Here is a 22,620-nt window from a genome sequence, read left to right as displayed (position 1 = left end):
CCCTTTACCCAAAAACCCAAAACTGACCCTGAACCCTAAAAATATCTCTGTACCCCAAAAACCCAAAACTAACCCTGAACCCTAAAAATACCCCTTTACCCAAAAACTGAAAACTGACCCTGAACCCTAACAATACCCCTTTACCCAAAAACTGAAAACTGACCCTGAACCCTAAAAATACCCCTTTACCCAAAAACCCAAAACTTACCCTGAACCCTAAAAATACCCCTTTACCCCTTTACCCAAAAACTGAAAACTGACCCTAAACCCTAAAAATACCCCTTTACCCAAAAACTGAAAACTGACCCTGAACCCTAAAAATACCCCTTTACCCAAAAACTGAAAACTGACCCTGAACCCTAAAAATACCCCTTTACCCAAAAACTGAAAACTGACCCTGAACCCTAAAAATACCCCTTTACCCAAAAACCCAAAACTGACCCTGAACCCTAAAAATACCCCTTTACCCAAAAACTGAAAACTGACCCTGAACCCTAAAAATACCCCTTTACCCAAAAACCCAAAACTGACCCTGAACCCTAAAAATACCCCTTTACCCAAAAACCCAAACTTATAATATTTTTAATAAAATGATATACTTACCAATCCTTACGTTGTAATGGTATGCGTTGTAAAGGTACCTGCGTTGTAAATACATGCGTTATAATGGTATGCGTTGTAATGGATCCTGCGTTGTAAAAGTTGCGTGGTAATGGTAGGTCGTTGTAAAAGTTGCGTGGTAAAGGTTGTATACCCCTATCTCGTGATACTTCGAAGACTCTTCCAAGACAACAAGTTGCAATCATCCGGACCCAACACTAGGCGGCGAACAATGCTAAGATATGAATGTCAGCAGCCCTACATGCCAAGAACAGATGCATACTGGTAAGTAGCATTTTCCTTACACTGAGCGGTTGAACCTGCCAAGCAGGGTGCACAGATACACCAGCTAATAGCTTTCAGGGACTGTCACATCAACTGATGGTGCTAATGCAGTTATTAAACGAGGATTAGCAGGCCCGGTCTCCGCCTCCAGCACAGAGTGCCGGACATTAAGTAACTGTCCCGCCACATAATGACTCGAAGAGCAGCACTTACTGTGATGGCCTGAGCCGCTCCGAAAGCAGGTCAGCCTCCTCCATCACGGTGCTCGGCAGTAGGGCGCGCCGGGATGGTTCACAGCGACCTGAGGCTGGAGGTCCCTTGCCCGGTGATGAAGTTCAGTGCCGCGTGGGCTTAGTCTCCCCGGACCGAGTGAGGAGGCGAGGAGCGCGTGCTGCGTCTCAGTGGCTCTGTAGAGGAAGGCACAGGAGCAGGCTGTGCTGAAGAGGTATTAGGCACACTGAGCCCTGGCATGGGTGACACGCCTTAACAGCAGAGAGGCGAGCCTCGCTCGCGAAAGTGACTCCCCGGACCGAGTGAGGAGGCGAGGAGCGCTTGATGCATCTCAGCTGCTCTGTAGAGGAAGGCACAGGAGCAGGCTGTGCGGAAGCGGCAGCAGGCACGCTGAGCACTGGTACGGGTGACACGCCTCAACAACTGAGAGGCGAGCCTCGCTCGCGAAAATGAAAGCGTGGGGGAGCGCGCAAAAGTGCTGAGATCGCCAGAGAAGAGAAGAAACGCTGCGGTTGCACATCGGCTGTCTGAAAGAGACGCAGTGAGCGTGCACATGGGCTGTCCGGGCTCCATGTGCACACGCAGTGCACATCTCCTGCCCTGCCACTTCAGCTAATGCCTCCGTACTCGTTCACAGCTGATGTCGTCCAAGCGCGTGCACCTATCCTGTCCCGCATCGCAAGTCGGCGACAATAGATCTCGCTAACGAGCAGCTTTGCTGCATCGCTAGGCGAGACGTAAAAAATAGACTGTCTGAAAGGAACTAATCTCCTATACAGTTTCAGAACTAACATTCCAGGCCAAAGTCCTTGAAATTTGCATGGAAAACCAGCTCAGACTCTTTTAAGGTAAATATATTGTCTGGATCCCAGAATGTGCACTTCAAAGCAGCGTTCTTTGCATGTTTCTTGGCATGTTCCACAAACAAGCTTCCCTGTTGGAAAAGTTGCCTTGAAGAGGATTCTTCAGGCACATGCCAAATGCGCATCGGTGAATGCAACCATTCAGCTGGTGTAATTGATAGATTTACTTGGATGTGGAATTATGTGGTGAGGATTGTCGGTAGTGTGGCATTTTGGAGTGTGCATTTTCCACGGACGCTGGCTAACTTGTTTCATTGTCTAAAAGAAAGAACCGGCTTCCCGAGGCTCCACAACTAATTTGTGACAGTGTATGGAGAAACACAGTTGAATTAGAGACAAAGCATGGTTTCTACAAGGGTAAATCCAGGCGAATTAACCCGATTTACAAGCACCTTTTTAACTATAATGTAAGATACTTTTTTTTTTAAAGAATTTTTTTATTGAAACACACCATCTGTTTTACAGGATACATGTCATAATAGCCTGACACTTCTCAAACAGACTGGTAACTTAATAACAGTCAGCTAATGATTGACAACTTTCCGGTTCGCTCCCCCCACCCCGGTCACTTTTCCCTCCCAGTTAAGTAAGATACTTAACCATCCAAAACTAAAAGCACTCTGTCCTCCTCACTACCACACAAGCTTTCAGAATAAGTGATATTTTAGAACTGTGACAGGTTTATGCCTTAAGTATATGTCTACGTTCCTGGGAAAAATCCAAATACCAATGCCCAGTGTCGTGTTTTCATTATAATATTTCTGTATTTATTCGTTGTCATAAATACAGGTGAGTGAAAGAACAGCCGACACGTGTTTCGCCCATGTGGCCCGTAAACCGCAGGCTTTCTCAAGGCAATTTTCTTAGTACAGTACTATCAGTGAGTCTTATAATATTGAATGAGCATCTACAGAGGTACGGGTGATGAAAAATAGTGGCTGTGGTCAGTCGCCTGACCGCAGAGACTATTTCTCATCACCTGTACCTCAGTACGGCCGCAACTCTTATTGATTATTATTTAATATTACAAGACAGTGTGGGGGTGGGCGCAGGAGAGCAGCAGGTCCCAGACACCCCCGTAACCCCCCATGGAAATTAACCCAAAGACAGACCCTATGTTTGCTAAGTCTAGAAAAAGAGGACTTCTCTAGGACGTTACTTGAGTTTGCAAGCACTCCAAAGACAGGGAGCGTTAGCTAAACAACTGAGAGTGCAGTGCCCTATAGGGGCTGATTCTATGGCTGCAGGTTAAGTGGCCTGCAAGTTGTTAAGGGTAGACAGCTGTATGTTTGATTAAAGCCTTTTTTAAATTGTTTTCCCAATGGTTTGAGCTATGCTTTATTTAAAAGTATTATTTACAATAGTCTAAGCAAGGCTTCAATCAAAGGGGTGATTTACAGTGCTTGTTTTAAAGGTGTTATTAATGCTGATAGTAATGCATATTCCTGAAAGGCTGCAATGCTATAATAATAATGATGTGAGCACATGATTGATTGCTATGCTTGATTATTCATAATAATTGCAGAGGAATGATAGTTACTGAAGTCAGTGATAGAATGAAGAATTATTATGATGGAATACTGGTCTTTAGGTGGTAACTTGGACCTGATCAAAAGTGACACCTCCCTATATATTTTAAGTGCTACTTAGAGGGGTGTACTGTGATTTTCAAGGTCACGACTCTTAAGGGATCAAATGTATTAAGATAACATAAGACAAATATATTGCAAGAATTCTCTCTCCCATGTTATTATTACGAGCCAGCAAATTACTATTCTACATAACCTCCCTTCAGTAGGCCTTGGACTGCTCTGCTTCGCTACCCTGAGAGAGTCCAGCGCTACAATGGTGTTTATGGATCCCAGTTAATGGGTGAATGTGAACTCATTACATGTTCAGGTCCCACTTCTAATGGCCTGTTTCCTCACAATAAATAAGTATATATACAATTTTAAGCAAGCAGAGTGCCTGTGGAGGGCGTACTTTGAACCTACCTTAACAGTCGCAAAGGGCAGTAAAAATGGTGAAATGGCCATCAAGTAGTTGAGAAGTAATTACTATTACTAGTATTACCTAGTTTTCCTGTCCCACTTATCGCAGTTAGCAAACGTGCTTATCCCACATGCAACACGTCTTCTCAGGAATTCTGTGATCGACTCTCAAACTTTTTTTTAATAGAAATTGAGTAAGTAAGATTGTCTTTTAATCTGGCTTCGGTATCTGCTTAAACGAATAAACGATTGGGTGGAGTTTTCTAATATTCTCCCACTTGAGCAGACAGGTTTTAGGAAAAACCATGGGACCATGGACAACTTAACCGCACTCCAGGTAATAACCGACAAATACATTGGAGCCAGAAAGGGGAGAGTCTATGCGGCATTCATAGATTTCTCCACGGCCTTTGATAAGGTCGACCGACAAGTATTGTGGAGAAAGCTTTATGCCTTGGGAATGCCTCACAGACTCTTACGTTTGGTACAGGATTTGCACAATAACACGTGGTGCAAAGTGCTTTTGGGGGGAGAAAGGGGTCTATCCCAGCTCATTCCATCGGCGAATGGCCTTAAACAGGGCTGTCTTTTAGCTCCCCTCTTATTTTCCCTTTACGTTAGTGATCTCCCCTTTACCATATCTGCGTGTGAAGGAATTGCGCCACGGCTGGGAGATAGATATATCTCTTGTCTAATGTATAAGGACGACATACTTATTTTAGACCTTACCCCAAAAGGCCTTAATAATCGTCTGCACTCATTATACACTTTCTCCGAAGAGCATTTCCTGAAAATAAATATCTCCAAAAGCAAGGTAATGTGTATGGAGGGGCGAAAAAAACTGAAGTTGGAACACATTAGCTGGGAACTGGGAGGCCAAAAATTAGAAAGAGTAAAAGCATATGTATTCCTGGGCAAGGTTGTTAATAGCAACTTGAGTAACAAACCCCACATAGAAAACAGCTCCCGCAAGGCAAAATCACAGGGAAATGGTTTAAGAACATTGTATAAATCAACCGGCAAAAGACACTTTGGCTACCTGTTGGAGGCCTTTCGGGCAAAAGTCCCCCCAACTCTGCTTTACGGTGTAGAATTAATCGACTTAGTCGAATGGGGCTTTTTGGACACTATCGAGGGCATCCTCTTGAGAAGCTTAACTTCGGTCAATAATAGTTGTAGTGCAGCAGCTCTTCGTTTAGAATTCGGTCTAAAAAGTAGCTGGGCACAGGGCCTAGCAGGAGTCATTCGCTGGGTTATCTGTCTGATCAAAGGGAAGCCAGCCACTCTAAGATCCCTAATTACAAAAGAGTTGATGGGCCCCCTAAAAGAATACTCGATCCTTATAAAGAATTACAGGAAGGCCATTACACTGTTGGACTTAGAGGAAGCCACTCTTTTAGACCTTACTATGCACCAATTAACATTAAAACAAGCTACATGGAAGCTGAGCTACGAAAGGGATCGCAATTTGATTGTGCAAAAGAAGGGGGTTACGCAAGCGGTTGATTCCTGTTTATTTAGGCAAATGCAACCTTATGTCTCCTGGAACATGCCCCATGGTTTGCGCCGCTTTTGGCTGCTTCTTAGGCAGGATCTCCTTCCCCTGAATAAGTTGTTGGCCAAATGGTACGGCGTATCCAATGTATGCAACTTCTGCAATGCCTCAGTTCAAGATTCTTTACATGTCCTGCTAGTTTGTCCAGCTTTAATGGCCCACCGCCGTCGCTGGGTAAAGCCCGTATGTGTTCAGTTTGGTATTTTATCTGCAAGATCTCTGCTAGATGCTACTTTTAGTCCCCCAAACGAAATTTTCTGTAACAGAATCTTTAATTTTTTTAAATGTTTTTTAGAACTGTATTAGATGAACGGTATGACAATTTGCATATTCTTTGCTAATATAAGATGTTTATATGTGGTTTTATTTTATCATATTTTGCCTGTTTCTATGTAAAATGTGGATCTCCAAGGAGTTCCAAAATCATATTTAAATAAATTGAATTGAATTGCTAAAATTCGTTTTCCTAGTTCATCTTTCTCCTGCTTCTGCCAGCACTTTTATTTTGTTCTATCTTATCATGTACACTATGGTGGTTATTCAAATAGGGTGCATTAAATTGGGATTTTCTTTTAACCAAGCAAAATTAAGAACCTTCATTTGACATCGGATAGTATTAGCTGAACTTATCAACTATTACTTCCGGAGCAGTCCAGTCCCAGTCCTTTCAAATGTAAAATGCTCTACTGGATCTTTAATTAAAAAAGGGCAAAAGGTACGGTGCTCTTCGGTTACAGGCCCATCTTTCTTAAATGCCTTTCACAACCAAAGTCATGAAGCAATTAGTATATGTTCATGTTGAAACCATTTGTGGAGCCTACAGGCTTTTATGACCCTGCTCAGTCAGGCTTTAGGCCAGTACGCTTGACCGAATCAGTGCTAAGCAATTATTGGATAATCTGCACTTAAAGTCGGACGAGGGTGAGAGATCCTCTCTGATTCTTCTGTACCTGTTGGCTCTTTAAATTCCATATGCCACCCAGTTTCTTTGCAGCATTTGCAAAATATGGATTTGGGAGCGAGTGTCCTGAAATGTTTCAAGTCTTTCCTGCATGCCAGGTCAGTCTTTTTTCCTCGGCACCTTCAAAATCTACATTAAAAAAAACTGAAGTTTGCTATCCCACCTGGTTCTTCCATCAGACCCCATATTTTTAATGTTTACATTAAGGTGCTCACAAAATGTATTTTCTTTTTTGTTTCACCTTTTAATTGGTATGCCAATGGTACACAGTTGATCGTAAGATTGATGACGACTTCTACCGTGCACAAGAAAGTTGTTCACAATTGTTAGATTACAGTCTTTTACTTAGTGGGAGAAAAAGAGCTCCAGGTTAATACCTCAAAGACAAAAGTACTGGTAATAGGTACCAAGTATGACATTTTTTCCCTCTCGTTGAAGTCTGACAAACTAGAACACGCTATAGCTTAAGTACCTTAGTCACATCAACCTGTTACTTTATTCAAATATGTTGCGGAAGAGCATGCCTTTTCTACCAATAATTTGTACCAAATGGGCATAATGACAGCTGTAACTTCTAGCTTAAATGTATGGCAACGAATTGTATGTATTCTTATTATCCAGACTCCAAAATGTTCACAGTGTAGCAGCAGGACAGAATCCATCCCTCATCTTTGAGCCTTCACTGGCTGCCAGTCATGACTTTGACATGGTTTCAATGTCTTTTTTTTTAATAGCGCATAGGGCCTTCTGTGATCAAAGACTCGTTTTTCTATATGAAAACGTTGAAAACTATTACTTTAACCACCTTTTAAAAGTCTACTCTGCTCTCCTTTTCAAAATTTCCATATTTTACAATACACAAGCAAGTGGCAGAGCATTTTCCATTAATAAGCCTGGAGCAACTTGCCTTTGGGGATCAAAAAGTAATTTAATCTTTTCAAATTAAAGAAAAGCCTTAGATATAGCCATTTTCGTAAGTAACAATTTTTTTATTATCTGTTCCGGCTTTATAGGGTCTGTTCTTTCTCCCTTTATCAGAAGTCTAGCTCAGTGCTTGGATACCCCTGTTTACATTTAGGATTTAATATCAAAATAAAAAATAGGTGTACTCTATTGCTCAATAAATACTCTCTCTCCTTACCCCTTACATCTAGCCTCCTGTCTCCATTCTAAACCCTGCAAACATCTCATACTACTTATATGCAGATGGCTTAATTTTTACCTGAAAATATCCTCTCCAAAACATTTGGGTGCCCATGTTTTTAAATGAGATCCAGTCCGAGATAATATTCTTCCACCTAAAACTACACCCAATGAAGACTGAATTCCTACTATTCTCCCCAACCAACAGCTAAATTCTAGTACAAAACAACTCGCGGGGAAACCAATGTTCAACAATAGACCTATCATTCTCGAGGGCACCAAGTCACTGTGCTTCATGCTATTATGTTATGTTAAGTGTATTTGTAGAGCACACTATCACCCGGCCTGTGTCCTGGCGCTGAGGAGGTGTGAGTCTAGCCATGCCTTGGTATAGTGGGGAGGCTATTTGAAGAACCTAGTCTTCAGCTTCTTGCAGAACTCGAGAAGCGAGGATGAGGATCTGATGTGAAGCAGTAGGTTGTTCCATGCTTTAGGAGTGATGTAGGAGAATTCCTGACATCTGGGACTCGTGGGATTTGTGCGGCTATTGAAGTATGCAGGGCCAGCGTTGTGCAGTTCTTCAAAGGTGAGCGTGAGGAGTTTGAACTTTGCACACTTGTGTATTGGAAGCACTTGGAGCTCCTTGAGGTGTGGTGTGATGTGTGTGTGCTGCATGGGAGGTTGAGGATGATTCTGACTGCCAAGTTCCGTAGGGTTTGTAGTCTTCTGATGAGTTGTTTGTTGATCCCAGCGTAAAGGGACTTCCCTATAGTCACGCTTGGTGGATATGAGTGTATGTGTGATGGTTTTGTGGGTGTTGCTTGTGAGCCATTTGAAGATTTTCCTGAACATCTTCAAGATTCGAAAGCAGCAGGCGGTGATTGCGTTGACTTGCATAGTCATGTCCAGTTTACTATCAATGATGATCCTAATGTTCTTGTCGTGGAGGATGGGGGTGGATATGGGTTCCAGTTTGGCCGACGACCAGATGGAGCCCCATGGCAAGGAGTTTTTTTCTAAAGGTCACTGCAGGAAAGTGCTCCATTTTAGGTCGAGCCTAGAGGCCGCGCTGATGCGCTGCTCTGCTAGGCATTTAGTAAATGAAACAAGTCTACTACTTTTTTAATGGTTGCTTGGCGTGCCTTTATGAATTCCATTGTTTTGGTTGGTGCATATGGTACATTTGTCCCACCTTGTGGGCGTTTTGTGCCCGATGGGGCGGCAAAAGCTTCTCTGCCGGGGCAGCGAGGGCATGGAATGCTCTCCCACTGGACCTAAGACAGACCACAGAGTTAATGACATTTCGGAAACTATTGAAAACGTGGCTTTTTGTTCACTAATTTCGGGCTTAGTCAGGGGAGAGTTCATTCAGCGCCAGGACACCGTCTGGTAACAGTGCGCTTTATAAATGTTATAAATAAATAAATAAATACATTTTGTCTGAGCTCTAGCAATTGCCCCAGCTACATGAATCCTTTCAGTTTGGGTCACGTATTTGCTTTAACTGCACTACTTTTTCTTCATATTTGCCGTTTTGTGCATGTCAACACAGCCTCACACATATGCTGCACTTCATCTTTAACAAAGTGTGGCGTATGTCTGAGGCTGTCTTGGCCATGTACAGCAGAGGCCGCCTCATACGCCAAACATAATCTTTAACAATACTTGTTTCATTTTAATTTGGTGTTTGCAGTCTGCCTCCTCTCCCCTGTTGCATCCTGCTACCACCCCCGTTAATTGTCTATTCCCTTTCTGGCCATCCTCGTTGTTTGCACCCCATTCTCCCTCTTGTTACTTGCCTTCCCACCCTATCATCGTTGTTGCGTGTTTACATATCGCATCTTTTTTTCACTGGCACCCTGCCCGCTCGTTTTACTCTTTTACCCTCTCGCCTCCAAGCAGAAAATAAACCCAGGTTTTTTCTATCACTTCCTTTTGCTCTGGAGTTGCCATGCAAGCATTGTGCTCCCTTGCAAAGCTTGGCACTGTTGGTGTAGCATTGCAAAGGATCTGTGAGGAGGAGGGAGGGCCAGTCAGCTGTCATCTGCTTCCAGGCTGCTCCGCAGTCCAAAAAACGATTTTGCCCGCCTTTGTTGCTCCCCCCACGCCTCCCCCAGTTGCTTCATTCTCACCCTCCACTGTTTCCTGATACTTGCAGTCCTTTTAACTTTGCTTTTGGACTGATCCACATATAAAAAAATCACTTTTGCAACAATAAAACGATTTCTTTTGTCTGCCGTCTGCCACCTTTGATCGATAAATGATGAAAAGAAAATGCCTCGGTCATGTCTTAGGTGCTTGTATGCGTGGTGATGCATGTCCACGCATGCCACCAGCATAGGTTGCGTCGTTAAGCCTTTTTTTTCTCATTAAAGCATTGAGAAACCAGTAGGTCAACAAGACGAGACCTATTGGCCTTGCCAATGCCTTTTTTTAAATGTTTTTTTGCAAATGGTCATTTCTTGCTTAGACTTTTCTTCCACACGTGTATGTTACCATTTGAAGGCAGCACTTTTACTTACTTTCAAATGTCTGCTGTATACGCCCCCCCCCCCCAAAAAAGAAAGTCTGAAATGGCTCTTGGCGCTATCCTAACATGTTTCCCGGACTCAGCACGGGGCTTGGATAGCTTCTGAGTGGACTTCCAAGCTGCTGTAGCTCTAGAAGTTCTCCTCAGACCTCCCACCGTAGCACTAGCCTTTCCGTCAGTGTGCAGCGGATTTGTAGCGCTGCGCTCCACTCTGTCCTCTCGTTTTGCGGCACCCTCACATATTTGCTAGCTAGCCATTAACGTTTAGTAATGAAGCCAATTTGTCTGCTGAAAATCCTACCTTCCAGAGGCTCTCGGGATCTAAAAATTGTATGTTTATGTTATGAATTATTCTATATTGCTAAATTGGGTTGGGTTGGGGTGGGAATCATTGCTTGGCGCTAAATCTCAGAACTGTCTAAGTAACATGTTCTTTTTTTTCCTGCTGTGTCTGTCCCGAATGCCAAGCCTGTATGGAGTTTGCCTGTAGTAGCTCTCCGCTACGTTACCTTATTTTAGACCAGCAGTGTCCCTACTTTCAATGATAAACGTTTGGACTGGTGAAAAAAGGCTTATGTTAAAAGCGTTTAATGTATTTGTGGGGACGGTGTGGGCGTGCACTCTGCCAATCGTAAAGTCTAGAGTCACCTTGTTTGCCTTGGAAAACACAACAAGTAAGACAGATCTGTTTGTAAATATATGTGGCAACCTCAGGGCAGGTTTAAACCAGAGACAGCAGCTCTGCCAGCCTCTGGTAATCTGACTCCATACATATTTTAAATCATCTCAGAATGCAAATGTGTTTGGATACACAATATAAATATATATATATATCACGGTCCAAATCTCTCCCTTTTGCGAAGAAATACACAGGCTGCTCTCTGGATGCTCAAGTGTTCTTTATTTAAGGCACAAAATCTGGTAGCTGCCTACCGACGCGTTTCGCCACTAAGGCTTGGTCACGGTACAATCCATATGTGCTAGGTGCTATTTACATACCAAAGTAATTTGCATAGAAACAGGACTAGTTTTGCTCACTCTGCTGAAAATTAGTGACAGACATTTTGGAGTGGTGAAGAGTTTCTCATATCTCACACGTTGTCACGATACTTCACCCAACTGTGTATTGTAAACATTTATATATAAGTTTTGCCCAAGTGTGCTAGTATTAGTCATTGTTACAAGATAAACATGATTCGTGTTTCATCCATCAAATCTAGCCCAAGTGGGCGTGTAAAAGTCTGTCCAATGTCCACCCAGTGGGTAATTTTATCGTAGACAACATTAATTTATGTGTTAATGCTCAATTCCATAATGTCCCAGGATGTTTCACTGGATCCTGAATTCCTGTACAAAAACAATAGAGAAAATAGCAAAAAAATGTGCATAAAAATGATTTAAAAACCTTCATACTCATCAATATATACAAGAATTAAAATTCTTATATATTTTTTTTTTTTACAGAGGTAATTAGACTGGGTTCTTTTCACTGGATTATTGTCATAAATGGACTGCTAGTTCTTCACTGCAATTCATCCCGATAGGCTGTAGTGTTTCGAAATCAATAATAAATCTAGATTCCAGAATTCTTAATTGACGGAGTCTATCACCCCCTCTCACGGATTGATTGATTGCATCTAACACAACGTATTTGAGTAAATTGTCGTTTTGATTATGGTACATCTTAAAGTGACGAGCAACTGGGTAGTGTTCATTATTGTTCCTAATTGCTCTTTTATGCTCCAGTATCCTGATTTTTGCCCTGTGTTTCGTACTGCCAATGTAAACATTTTCACAGGGGCAGATTAAGCAATAAACCCATAATTCAGTGTTACAGTCAAAGGGCCCTTTGATTGTAAACATTCTAGAGCTATTGGTTACCTTGATTTTCATACAGTTGTTACTGCCCTTGCAGGCCTTACACTTCATACAGCACTGAAAACCACCTAGACTAGAATTTTTAGAAATCTTTCTTGTTACTGCATTTTTGCTTAGATCATACTTCAGTGATTTCCCTTTTCTGAAGGTTATCTGAGGGGTCTCTTTCACATGGCTGCTCAGGAAAGCGTCAGTAGTTAAGATTGGCCAATTTTTTGTCAAAACTTGGCGAATCCTATAAGCTTGCCTCGAGTAGGTAGTGATGAATCTCACCGTATCCTCTTTCTCTCCCAACAACGGGGCAAGCTTATAGGATTCGCCAAGTTTTGACAAAAAATTGGCCAATCTTAACTACTGACGCTTTCCTGAGCAGACATGTGAAAGAGACCCCTCAGATAACCTTCAGAAAAGGGAAATCACTGAAGGATGATCTAAGCAAAAATGCAGTAACAACAAGAAAGATTTCTAAAAATTCTAGTCTAGGTGGTTTTCAGTGCTGTATGAAGTGTAAGGCCTGCAAGGGCAGTAACAACTGTATGAAAATCAAGGTACCCAATAGCTCTAGAATGTTTACAATCAAAGGGCCCTTTGACTGTAACACTGAATTCTGTGTTTATTGCTTAATCTGCCCCTGTGAAAAATGTTACATTGGCAGTACGAAACACAGGGCAAAAATCAGGATACTGGAGCATAAAAGAGCAATTAGGAACAATAATGAACAATACCCAGTTGCTCGTCACTTTAAGATGTACCATAATCAAAACGACAATTTACTCAAATATGTTGTGTTAGATGCAGTCAATCAATCCGTGAGAGGGGGTGATAGACTCCGTCAATTAAGAATTCTGGAATCCAGATTTATGATTGATTTCGAAACACTACAGCCTATCGGGATGAATTGCAGTGAAGAACTAGCAGTCCATTTATGACAATGATCCAGTGAAAAGAACCCAGTCTAATTACCTCTGTAAAAAAATGTTTTTAATTCTTGTATATATTGAGGAGTATGAAGGTTTTTAAATCATTTTTATGCACATTTTTTTGCTATTTTCTCTATTGTTTTTGTACAGGAATTCAGGATCCAGTGAAACATCCTGGGACATTATGGAATTGAGCATTAACACATAAATTAATGTTGTCTACGATAAAATTACCCACTGGGTGGACATTGGACAGACTTTTACACGCCCACTTGGGCAAGATTTGATGGATGAAACACGAATCATGTTTATCTTGTAACAATGACTAATACTAGCCCACTTGGGCAAAACCTATATATAAATGTTTACAATACACAGTTGGGTGAAGTATCGTGACAACGTGTGAGATATGAGAAACTCTTCACCACTCCAAAATGTCTGTCACTAATTTTCAGCAGAGTGAGCAAAACTAGTCCTGTTTCTATGCAAATTACTTTGGTATGTAAATAGCACCTAGCACATATGGATTGTACCGTGACCAAGCCTTAGTGGCGAAACGCGTCGGTAGGCAGCTACCAGATTTTGTGCCTTAAATAAAGAACACTTGAGCATCCAGAGAGCAGCCTGTGTATTTCTTCGCAAAAGGGAGAGATTTGGACCGTGATCTTAAGGGTGTCCGGCACCCACAGAGGCTCGCCGCGACTTTGAAAACCAGGAACAGCCGGGAAAGGAGGTGTGTGTGTATATATATAAATCTATCTATCTATCTGTCTGTCTGTCTATCTATCTATCTATCTGTCTGTCTGTCTGTCTGTCTGTCTGTCTGTCTATCTCTATCTCTATCTCTATCTCTATCTCTATCTCTAGAATCTATCTCTATCTCTAGAATCTATCTCTAGAATCTATCTCTAGAATCTATCTCTATCTCTAGAATCTATCTCTATCTCTAGAATCTATCTCTATCTCTAGAATCTATCTCTAGAATCTATCTCTAGAATCTATCTCTATCTCTAGAATCTATCTCTAGAATCTATCTCTATCTCTAGAATCTATCTCTAGAATCTATCTCTAGATATAGAATCTATCTCTAGAGATAGAATCTATCTCTATCTCTAGATATAGAATCTATATCTATATATATATATCTATATATATCTATATATATATAGATATATATATATAGATGATAGATAGATAGATATATATATCTATATATATATATATATCTATCTATATATATATATATATATCTATATCTATCTATCTATATATATCTATCTATCTATATCTATCTATATCTATCAATCTATCAAATATATATATCTTTTTAGCATTTCCTTCAGTTGAAATAGTTGCGAAGTATGTGAGTTAATCACTTTAATGCATCTAATAGTCCATCCACCTCCAATTCCACTTAACTACAAGACTCACTCACAGTTTATGATTTGTTAGGTACTAGCCGACAGAAGGCTAATGCTATGTTTATTTTCTTTTTCACTACGTTTCCAAAAGCATGCTATTCAACATGGCCAAAAAGAATTGCCAAAGCCAGTGGGGCCCAAAAGCGAGACCTATTGGCTTTGCCCGTGTTTGTTGACATTTCTACCCCACTGTTTGCCTGGTAATTGATGCAATTTTGACAGACGTGCACTGGGTTCCTGCTATCCAGGTCCCCAGTGCCAGATCTATTTCCCTAACAATGTGCAATTGTTCCCACAGTTTGCAATACCTTTGTTACCCCTGTACATCCGTAGTAAAGGGTACCCCTGGTACTGAGGGCATGGGCACTAAAGATGGTCCCTTAAGGGCAGCAGCATGTATAGTTCCACCCTAAGGGACCCATCACCCATGTAAACTGCCATTGCACGCTGCGTGACATGGTGCAGACATAAGTGAAGAGATGACACGGCACACCTCTGTGCCATGCTAGCTGACACTGCATGCAGTATATGTAAGTCACCCCTATAGCAGACCTTACATCTGAAAATACATCACTGATGACATCATCCAGTGAGTGTTAAACATATATACCAAGCTACTACAAAAGTTAAAATAGCATTCTCTGTGTACGACGGAGTGATACTATTTCTAACATAATATGTGTTTGGCTATGTGACGGTGTGTATTTGTGTGAGAGTGGGTGTCTGAGTGCCTGTATGGGTATGTGAGTAAGTGTGTGAGTGGCTGTGTGGGTGTATAAGTAGGTGTGTTAGTAGCTGTGTGAGTGAGTGGCTGTGTTAGTGAGTGAGGGGGGGTGTGTCAGTGGCTGTATGTTCGTGTGAGTGGGTTTCTTAATGCCTGTATGACTGACTTGACTGTAAGTGGCTGTATGGGTTAGTGAGTGGGTGTTTGATTAAGTGAGTTGGTGTGTGAGTGGATGTACTGTAGAGTAAGTGTATCAATGGATATATGGATTAAGAGCAGATGTGTGATTGGATATGTAATTGGTTGTGTGGGTGTGTGAGTGCACTGAAATGTAGTAGAATAGCAAGGGATGAGTTGTAAAGAGTGTGATTTCAAACACAATTGCCTTCAACTACCTTTCCTGCAGTTAGCTACACTGAATCACAGTTCACTGTAGCTCTCATACAGAAATATACCAATTCTCCTTCATGAAGCTGAAGAGGTGTTGGTCTTGAACCTTTTCTTCAGCTGCAGTTGCCTGTAAATTTCCCGTCTAAATCCCTTCCAAAAGTTATATTGAAATTGCTGTGTTCATAGCTTGTGTGCTGGTATATACAAAGGCAGTGCATACTCCTGCCAAGGTGTTGGGCTCAAACTTTGTAAGTTGTTTTTGTTTGAAGAAGTCTTTCCAGTCAGGATGTCTCGGTGACTCCTCTACATGTTCACCAACTCTGTTGGTTGCTTGTTTTTCTCCGCCATCTTGTTCGGACATAATCCAGTGTGCTCCTTGTCTCGATGAGTGCGTCTGGGTCCTCTGACTTTCACCCTCTCGTAAGAACAATCTTAAAATGGCAAGCTTCTGGGGCTCCCGGCCCTCAGGGCCCTTTAACCTACTTTGTGCTCCAGACTGTTTAGAAAAAGGAGTAATAGTGGCGAATGGTATGTATTCAGATGACCCCCTGAATCTGTTACGAGGAGGTTATGTTTAGCAAACATCTGCTTGACTACTCTTTTATTGGTCTTAGTATTAACACCAGGGGCATTAAACAATTCAGGAAGACCAATATCAATCGGGGATTCGCATACATATTTCAGCCAGGGATTGGAGATCCCCTTATCCAGACACAGACCGTCCTCCATTACTCCCCTATTAAAACTTGCAATGAACGATAAGGAATCAGCACCCATCCAAAAGTGTTTTCTTAAACAATTTCAAAGGTCCATAACACATGCCAAAGTATATCGTCTTGTAAAAATAAGTCCGGATTTCAGTGAAAGTTGCTTTTTCCAAAGTTCTTTATTGTGATAATACAAGTCAGGAAAAAATCCAAGATCACAAATGGATTCTCTTCTTAGCCGACGCGTTTCGTCTCACACATTGAGACTTCTTCAGGGCTAAGGGTGAAACATAAAACAATTATACACTAATTAACATCTATACAAAAACATGAGTTAAAAATATGGGATAAGCCATAAAATAACTAAGCTTTTTGCGTTTGCTAAATAGATCCAAGTTGGTTGGCGTATTCATTCGAAAAAGTTCTTGACTGATTGTTTCATTCTTGAGGAGATCGACAGAACAGAAGGAAGCACTGTTCCTCACACATTAAAAAATGTCAAAAAATATCAATTACTTTGGTGCTCGCATGTACACTTTGTTAGGCTTCAAGGATAGTTGATACTTAGAAGAAACATGTAAATGTTTGGTAATCAAAATAACATAAAACCAAAAGAATTTCATCAAGCATTAATAAATTCATACCTCAAATATTGGGTGATAGTCAACAGCCAATACACCTTGGTAATATTTCTTAAATGCGGCAAGATAGGCTAAGTTCTAAAAAGACACATGATATCACATTAATTCTAACAAATAGTTTGTTGAAGAATCAACTTCATCACATTAGGACTTTTTCCTTTTTAGTACCCTCCAAATCTGGATTTCTACAGATTTTCAATTGAGCATGTTAGTAGACTTGGGATTTTACTGATATGTCCTATTGACTTCTTTTTAAGTTTATACATAGGGCCAAACTTGGTATACAGGAATCTCATTCTTTTGGGCTCATTATTTTCTTAAAAAAAGACATGCACTTATTACCTTTATATCGTGATGAAAAACTCGCAAAATTGTAACTCATGTAGGTTCAGTTATCCCTGTCTCTAGTCTGTTTGGGCCTGTATTGCTGCGAATAGATAAAATCATTCTATTATCCGCAATGAATATATATACAAATTGCCAGGAATAAAATTAAAAACTCAGACAAACCCAGAACTTATATCTCATTTATAGAAAAAATACCTGTTTTTTAGGTCTCGCCTGTCGATGCGCATGCGCATCGAGCTTGCGAGCCTATTGCGGCTTAAACAACCTTTAACTACGAAGCAAGGAATCGTGGCGATTCCTTGCAGTGCCCGTGACTTTTAAGCTCAATGCGCATGTGCATTGAGCTTAAAAGCGCGTGCACAGCCGCCCGCATTCCTCCGACACCTTTGAAGTGAAGCTTAGCTTCACTTCAAAGGCCCGGCTTCTTCACACCCACATGCCGCTCTCGCTCTCCCCGCTCCGCCCCCTCCCCTGCCCGGCCCGGCTTCTTCACACCCACATGCCGCTCTCGCTCTCCCCGCTCCGCCCCCTCCCCTGCCCGGCCCGGCTTCTTCACACCCACATGCCGCTCTCGCTCTCCCCGCTCCGCCCCCTCCCCTGCCCGGCCCGGCTTCTTCACACCCACATGCCGCTCTCGCTCTGCCCCCTCCCCTGCCCGCCGTGTGACCTCGGCTTACACTCACCCCTCCTTTCTCCCCTTTAGGCTGCTTTCGGATGCTTTGTTCGCAGCTTGTCATTTACTTTTGCATTGTGGGCGTATTATGATTCCTGGAAGAAAACCTTTACTCACTCCATTACTTCCTCGAAGCCTCCTTTCCTCCTCCCAGTCTTAAGAGTTAAAGAGGATAATACGATAATACCAAACAGTTACTTTAATATTCTAACAACACACTCTTGGTCATTTTACAACACTTCATTTCCCCAATGGGCCAATTTGCTTGTTATTTGCCTTCACGAAGCAACGAAATTCTTCGCACACAGCCTTGCTCCCCGCAAGATGAAGACGCCTGTCCCGGAGCGTTGTGCACATCCCCGGCCGTGCTTTGTTAGGCACATTTCTCAGGGGATTATGAATTTTGAGCGCACCCCCTCAAGTGCAAGCCTTCAAAGGTACTAATCCCCCGAGACATTTGAGAAACAGAACTTAAAAACAGCAAGGGGGGCATGTGACAGGCTTGTGAAGAAGAGCACGGGCACAAATAAGCGCAGAGCGTTGCACTGCAAGCAGGGACGGAAATAAACATGGTGGAAACAGAAAGCACGTGATGCATCAGCACTATGCAATCCGCACGTTTTCAGTGACAGTGACTCACTTTGATTTCTTTGGAGGTCAAGACCCTGTTGTGGGCCCAAGGGAAGGAAATTAAGTGTGAGAGTGAGGACACTTCTTGTGCAGCACACACTGGGTTGTCTGGTGGAGGTAAGCTTTCCCAGAAGTAGATCAACAAGTATCAGAGAGGGGTTTCATCAGTCAGCCTCACTCACCCCCTCACCCTCACTCACCCTCAACCCCTCACTCACCCTCACTCACCCTCACTCACCCTCACTCACCCTCACTCACCCTCACTCACCCTCACTCACCCTCACTCACCCTCACTCACCCTCACTCACCCTCACTCACCCTCACTCACCCTCACTCACCCTCACTCACCCTCACTCACCCTCACTCACCCTCACTCACCCTCACTCACCCTCACTCACCCTCACTCACTCACCCTCAACCCCTCACTCACCCTCAACCCCTCACTCACCCTCAACCCCTCACTCACCCTCAACCCCTCACTCACCCTCACCCTCACTCACCCTCACCATCACTCACCCTCAACCCCTCACCCTCACTCACCCTCAACCCCTCACCCTCACTCACCCTCACCCTCACTCACCCTCACCCTCACTCACCCTCACCCTCACTCACCCTCAAAATCCTCACTCACCCTCAACCCCTCACCCTCACTCACCCTCAACCCCTCACCCTCACTCACCCTCAACCCCTCACCCTCACTCACCCTCAACCCCTCACCCTCACTCACCCTCAACCCCTCACCCTCACTCACCCTCACCCACCCTCACTCACCCTCACCCTCACTCACCCTCACTCACCCTCAACCCCTCACCCTCACTCACCCTCAACCCCTCACCCTCACTCACCCTCAACCCCTCACCCTCACTCACCCTCACAACACATATTGTGTTACAATAGGTGTCACATTTGCGAAAGATAAAACTATCTAGAGATGTAGCATAACGACCAGAGCTGCCATATAAGTCACGTAAATACAAAACATGTTGCATTCCAAATGCTATAGGTGTCACATTCGCAAAAGTTATAACTATTGGCATTGTAAATGACAAAGCCATCAATTTAGCAAATTTAACAACGAAAAAATAAATAAATTATGTCATTTACAAGACCAATAACTACAACTTTTCTAATGCGAAACCTATTGCATTCCAACCCCACTCACCCACGCAACGTCACTCACACACGCAACGCCACTCTCACACGCAACGCCACTTTCACACGTAACGCCACTCTCACACGCCACTCATCCACGCAACGCCACTCATCCACGCAACGCCACTCATCCACGCAACGCCACTCATCCATTTGCAAAACGAAAAAAGTTAAACTCTTCTATTGCGAGACCTATTGCATTTTCAATGCTTGTTCGTGCTTGGTCTTGTTATACTATAAATTGGGAATAAAAAAATAAAAATAACAAAAGAGAGAGAGAAATTCAATGACTGGGTCAGTATACTTATTCTTCCGCATAAAAACAATTCTTCTCACTAGTTCAACCTGGCTTTGTCTCTGCACAGTTCACATGTCCCAGTTACTCAGAGTTCTATGTCCTGGTCTTTAAGTCTTACTAGCTATTGACCTCAACATATCATGATGGGAGTATTATTTTGCAGTTTAGCAAATCTGTGTCTATACAGTGACAGTGGAATTAAATATACAGAAAATACTATAACGAGCATAATTCATCCCTAGTATTGGATGCAATACCCTCAAAAGATGGCAAGTGGCTGAAACTTTGTATCCTGATGCTAGAAATAGCCCACAATTGGAGTGTAAAGAATTGGGATCACTGGAGGTAATCTTTATGTTGTTAATGGTGAATAGACACCAAAATCAGTGTCACTAATGTATGCATTGTAAACTTAATACTTGTAAAACTTTGTTTGAAGTACTATAGAATATACTATTGATAAAAAACTAGTATGGAAAGACAAAATCAAGTTATTAAAGAGCCAAAAGTACTTGGAGAAGTTATGAGAGCCTATCTATTGACTTACCAGAGAAAGGCATGGTGGCCAGCTCAGAGTAACGCATCACACGCAGGGCAGCATCTCAATGGTGATGTCTCAGCCCTCCTTGTTTATATACCCCATGCTTTCTTAAATTGATTGCACCTGGATTTAATTTGCAAACCGGGTGGCGCCAGAATTTGCCGTGTTGTGCATCAAAAAAGAGCGGCGGCCATCTTGTAGTGTCTGAAACACAGTTACAACGAATGTATGCGCGTGCTTTGTGAAAGCAGGTGCATTATTTCTTTGCCTCAACCCTTATTTCTGTTTAGACCCCATTAAAACTTGCCTCACTATTACTCAACACACTCACCCAGAAAAGGAGTGTGCCAGTTTAATACTATCTGAGATATATTCTAGATTCAGTTCGGAGGGTAAAATTGGCACTTGGGGGAGGGCCCAATGTAGTAAATTACTTCTCTACTGTTCTCCACTAAATAGAATGTACCATGACATCATAGAATGCCTGGGTGTCTCTCTGGCTCACAGTATCAGTTAGTCAACTCAGGCTGAGCTGCTTGGAGATTGCTGCTGGTGGGGTTACATCTGTACTTCCTATCTTCTCCTACTCATCTATCCTAGAAGGAATATACAATAAAGGATTATCTAACTATACAGCTGGACTGTGTATCTTCCTTTACTAAAACTTGGCGACGATTGTGAACAGGATGAACCTACGTGTGAACTAAGGAGGAAGGCCAACTAAGGAGCAAAGGAACCTTAAGACAAAGAGACAAGGACATTAAGGACTTTCAACATGTCAAATAAAACTCAAAAGTAACGCCTCAGCTAACCCCACCAGTGTCCTGTTCCACCTGGACAGCCTGCAACCTGGGCGTTTCTTATGCCATCACCAAAGACTCTACTGTCATCTCAAAGTCTGCTGCTTCAGTCTCTCCAACATCACGTTTCTCAGTGGCACAACAGGTTTGCGCACCCTGCTGTGTTGAACTGCCCTATCTGGGTCCTGCGTTGGGAGCGTCGCAGTTTGACAACAAGTCTTGTGAGTAAAGTGTGTGCCAGCGTGATCAGCTTTGCCTGTGGTACTAGACCTACCAGCAGCTTCCTTTTTTACATGTTTACCTCAATGAGTTTGCCCTCCGTGTCAAGATTGGCGTTTACACGTGAAGTGTCAGAGAGGATCTAAGGATGTATTGGACACTTTCCCTAATTATCTGACGAGCGTCTTAATGTGTTAAGCAACGTCTTTGGTAAACACTAGTGAGGTTGAAATATGTGTTTGTTCTCCTAGGGACCGCTCATTCATGTGCTGTACATCGTGAACTTTTGCTGTCCAAACCACAGAGTGTTTTACTTTAAAAATTGTGACTTCTTTCAACTCAGTCAGCACCATGGCAAACCGGTGCACTTGGTTTACGTTCAAACCCCATTCATGCGCACTTTACCAGCCTCTTGGTGTCGCGTGGAGGCAGGAGGAATATATGGGGACGTTCTTCTCCTCTAGTTCTTTGCAGCTGTTCAGGGACGCTTACATGCAACAGCGTGCCGTGAGCCACACAGCGCCGCGTCATGAAGCGTGCCGCCATTTTGTGCTCGGCTACAGCACATCTACTTTGAATTCTTACTTTGAGCTCTCGTCTGCCAACCACGTTTTTCTCGAAGCATTCAGTTTACCGGCTGCAACGTATCTTCATGCCTCATCACACAGAGGACATTGTATTTCGTATTACCAATGTGTGAGTCATTCTTTATCGACTTTGGGACGCTATTGGCGAACAGACACATGGAACTTCCTGTGATGATCACGAGTAGGAAACCGGTGAGACCGGTATCAGTTGGAGAGGGTGCGTAGTAGAACTCTCGACTTTCCTTCAGATATCTCATCTTGTTGCAAGATTCAGCTATGACCGCGAACAGCTGTGTACAGATCCCGGGTGAGAGATCGCTCACCGGAGCCCAAGTTGTTTATTTATTTATCTATTTATTTTGTAGTACTTGGCGTTTCAGTTCACGTTTGAGTGCGTCCCTGCTCAAGTTATTTATTTATTTTTGTAGCAAGTAGTATTCCAGTGCATGTTTGAGTGTGCTCTTTTGGGCATTATCTTTGTGGTTGCATTATCTTTGTGGAGGTTTCTGGTGCGTTTGCCCTATTGTGTGTA

At 42.7% G+C, this 22,620-nt stretch overlaps 1 protein-coding gene across 1 annotated transcript in view; it reads left to right on the top strand.

Moving 5' to 3' along the window:
- Positions 1–22,620, top strand: part of NDUFS1 (NADH:ubiquinone oxidoreductase core subunit S1) — a 779,390-nt gene that overhangs the window by 261,518 nt on the left and 495,252 nt on the right. The gene's annotated exons all lie outside the window — the stretch shown is intronic.

The sequence above is a fragment of the Lissotriton helveticus genome, chromosome 3_1, assembly GCF_964261635.1.
Source record: "Lissotriton helveticus chromosome 3_1, aLisHel1.1, whole genome shotgun sequence".
Taxonomy (NCBI): domain Eukaryota; kingdom Metazoa; phylum Chordata; class Amphibia; order Caudata; family Salamandridae; genus Lissotriton; species Lissotriton helveticus.
Note: the sequence above shows the minus strand (reverse complement) of the source record. Positions and strands in the feature narration are given on the sequence as shown.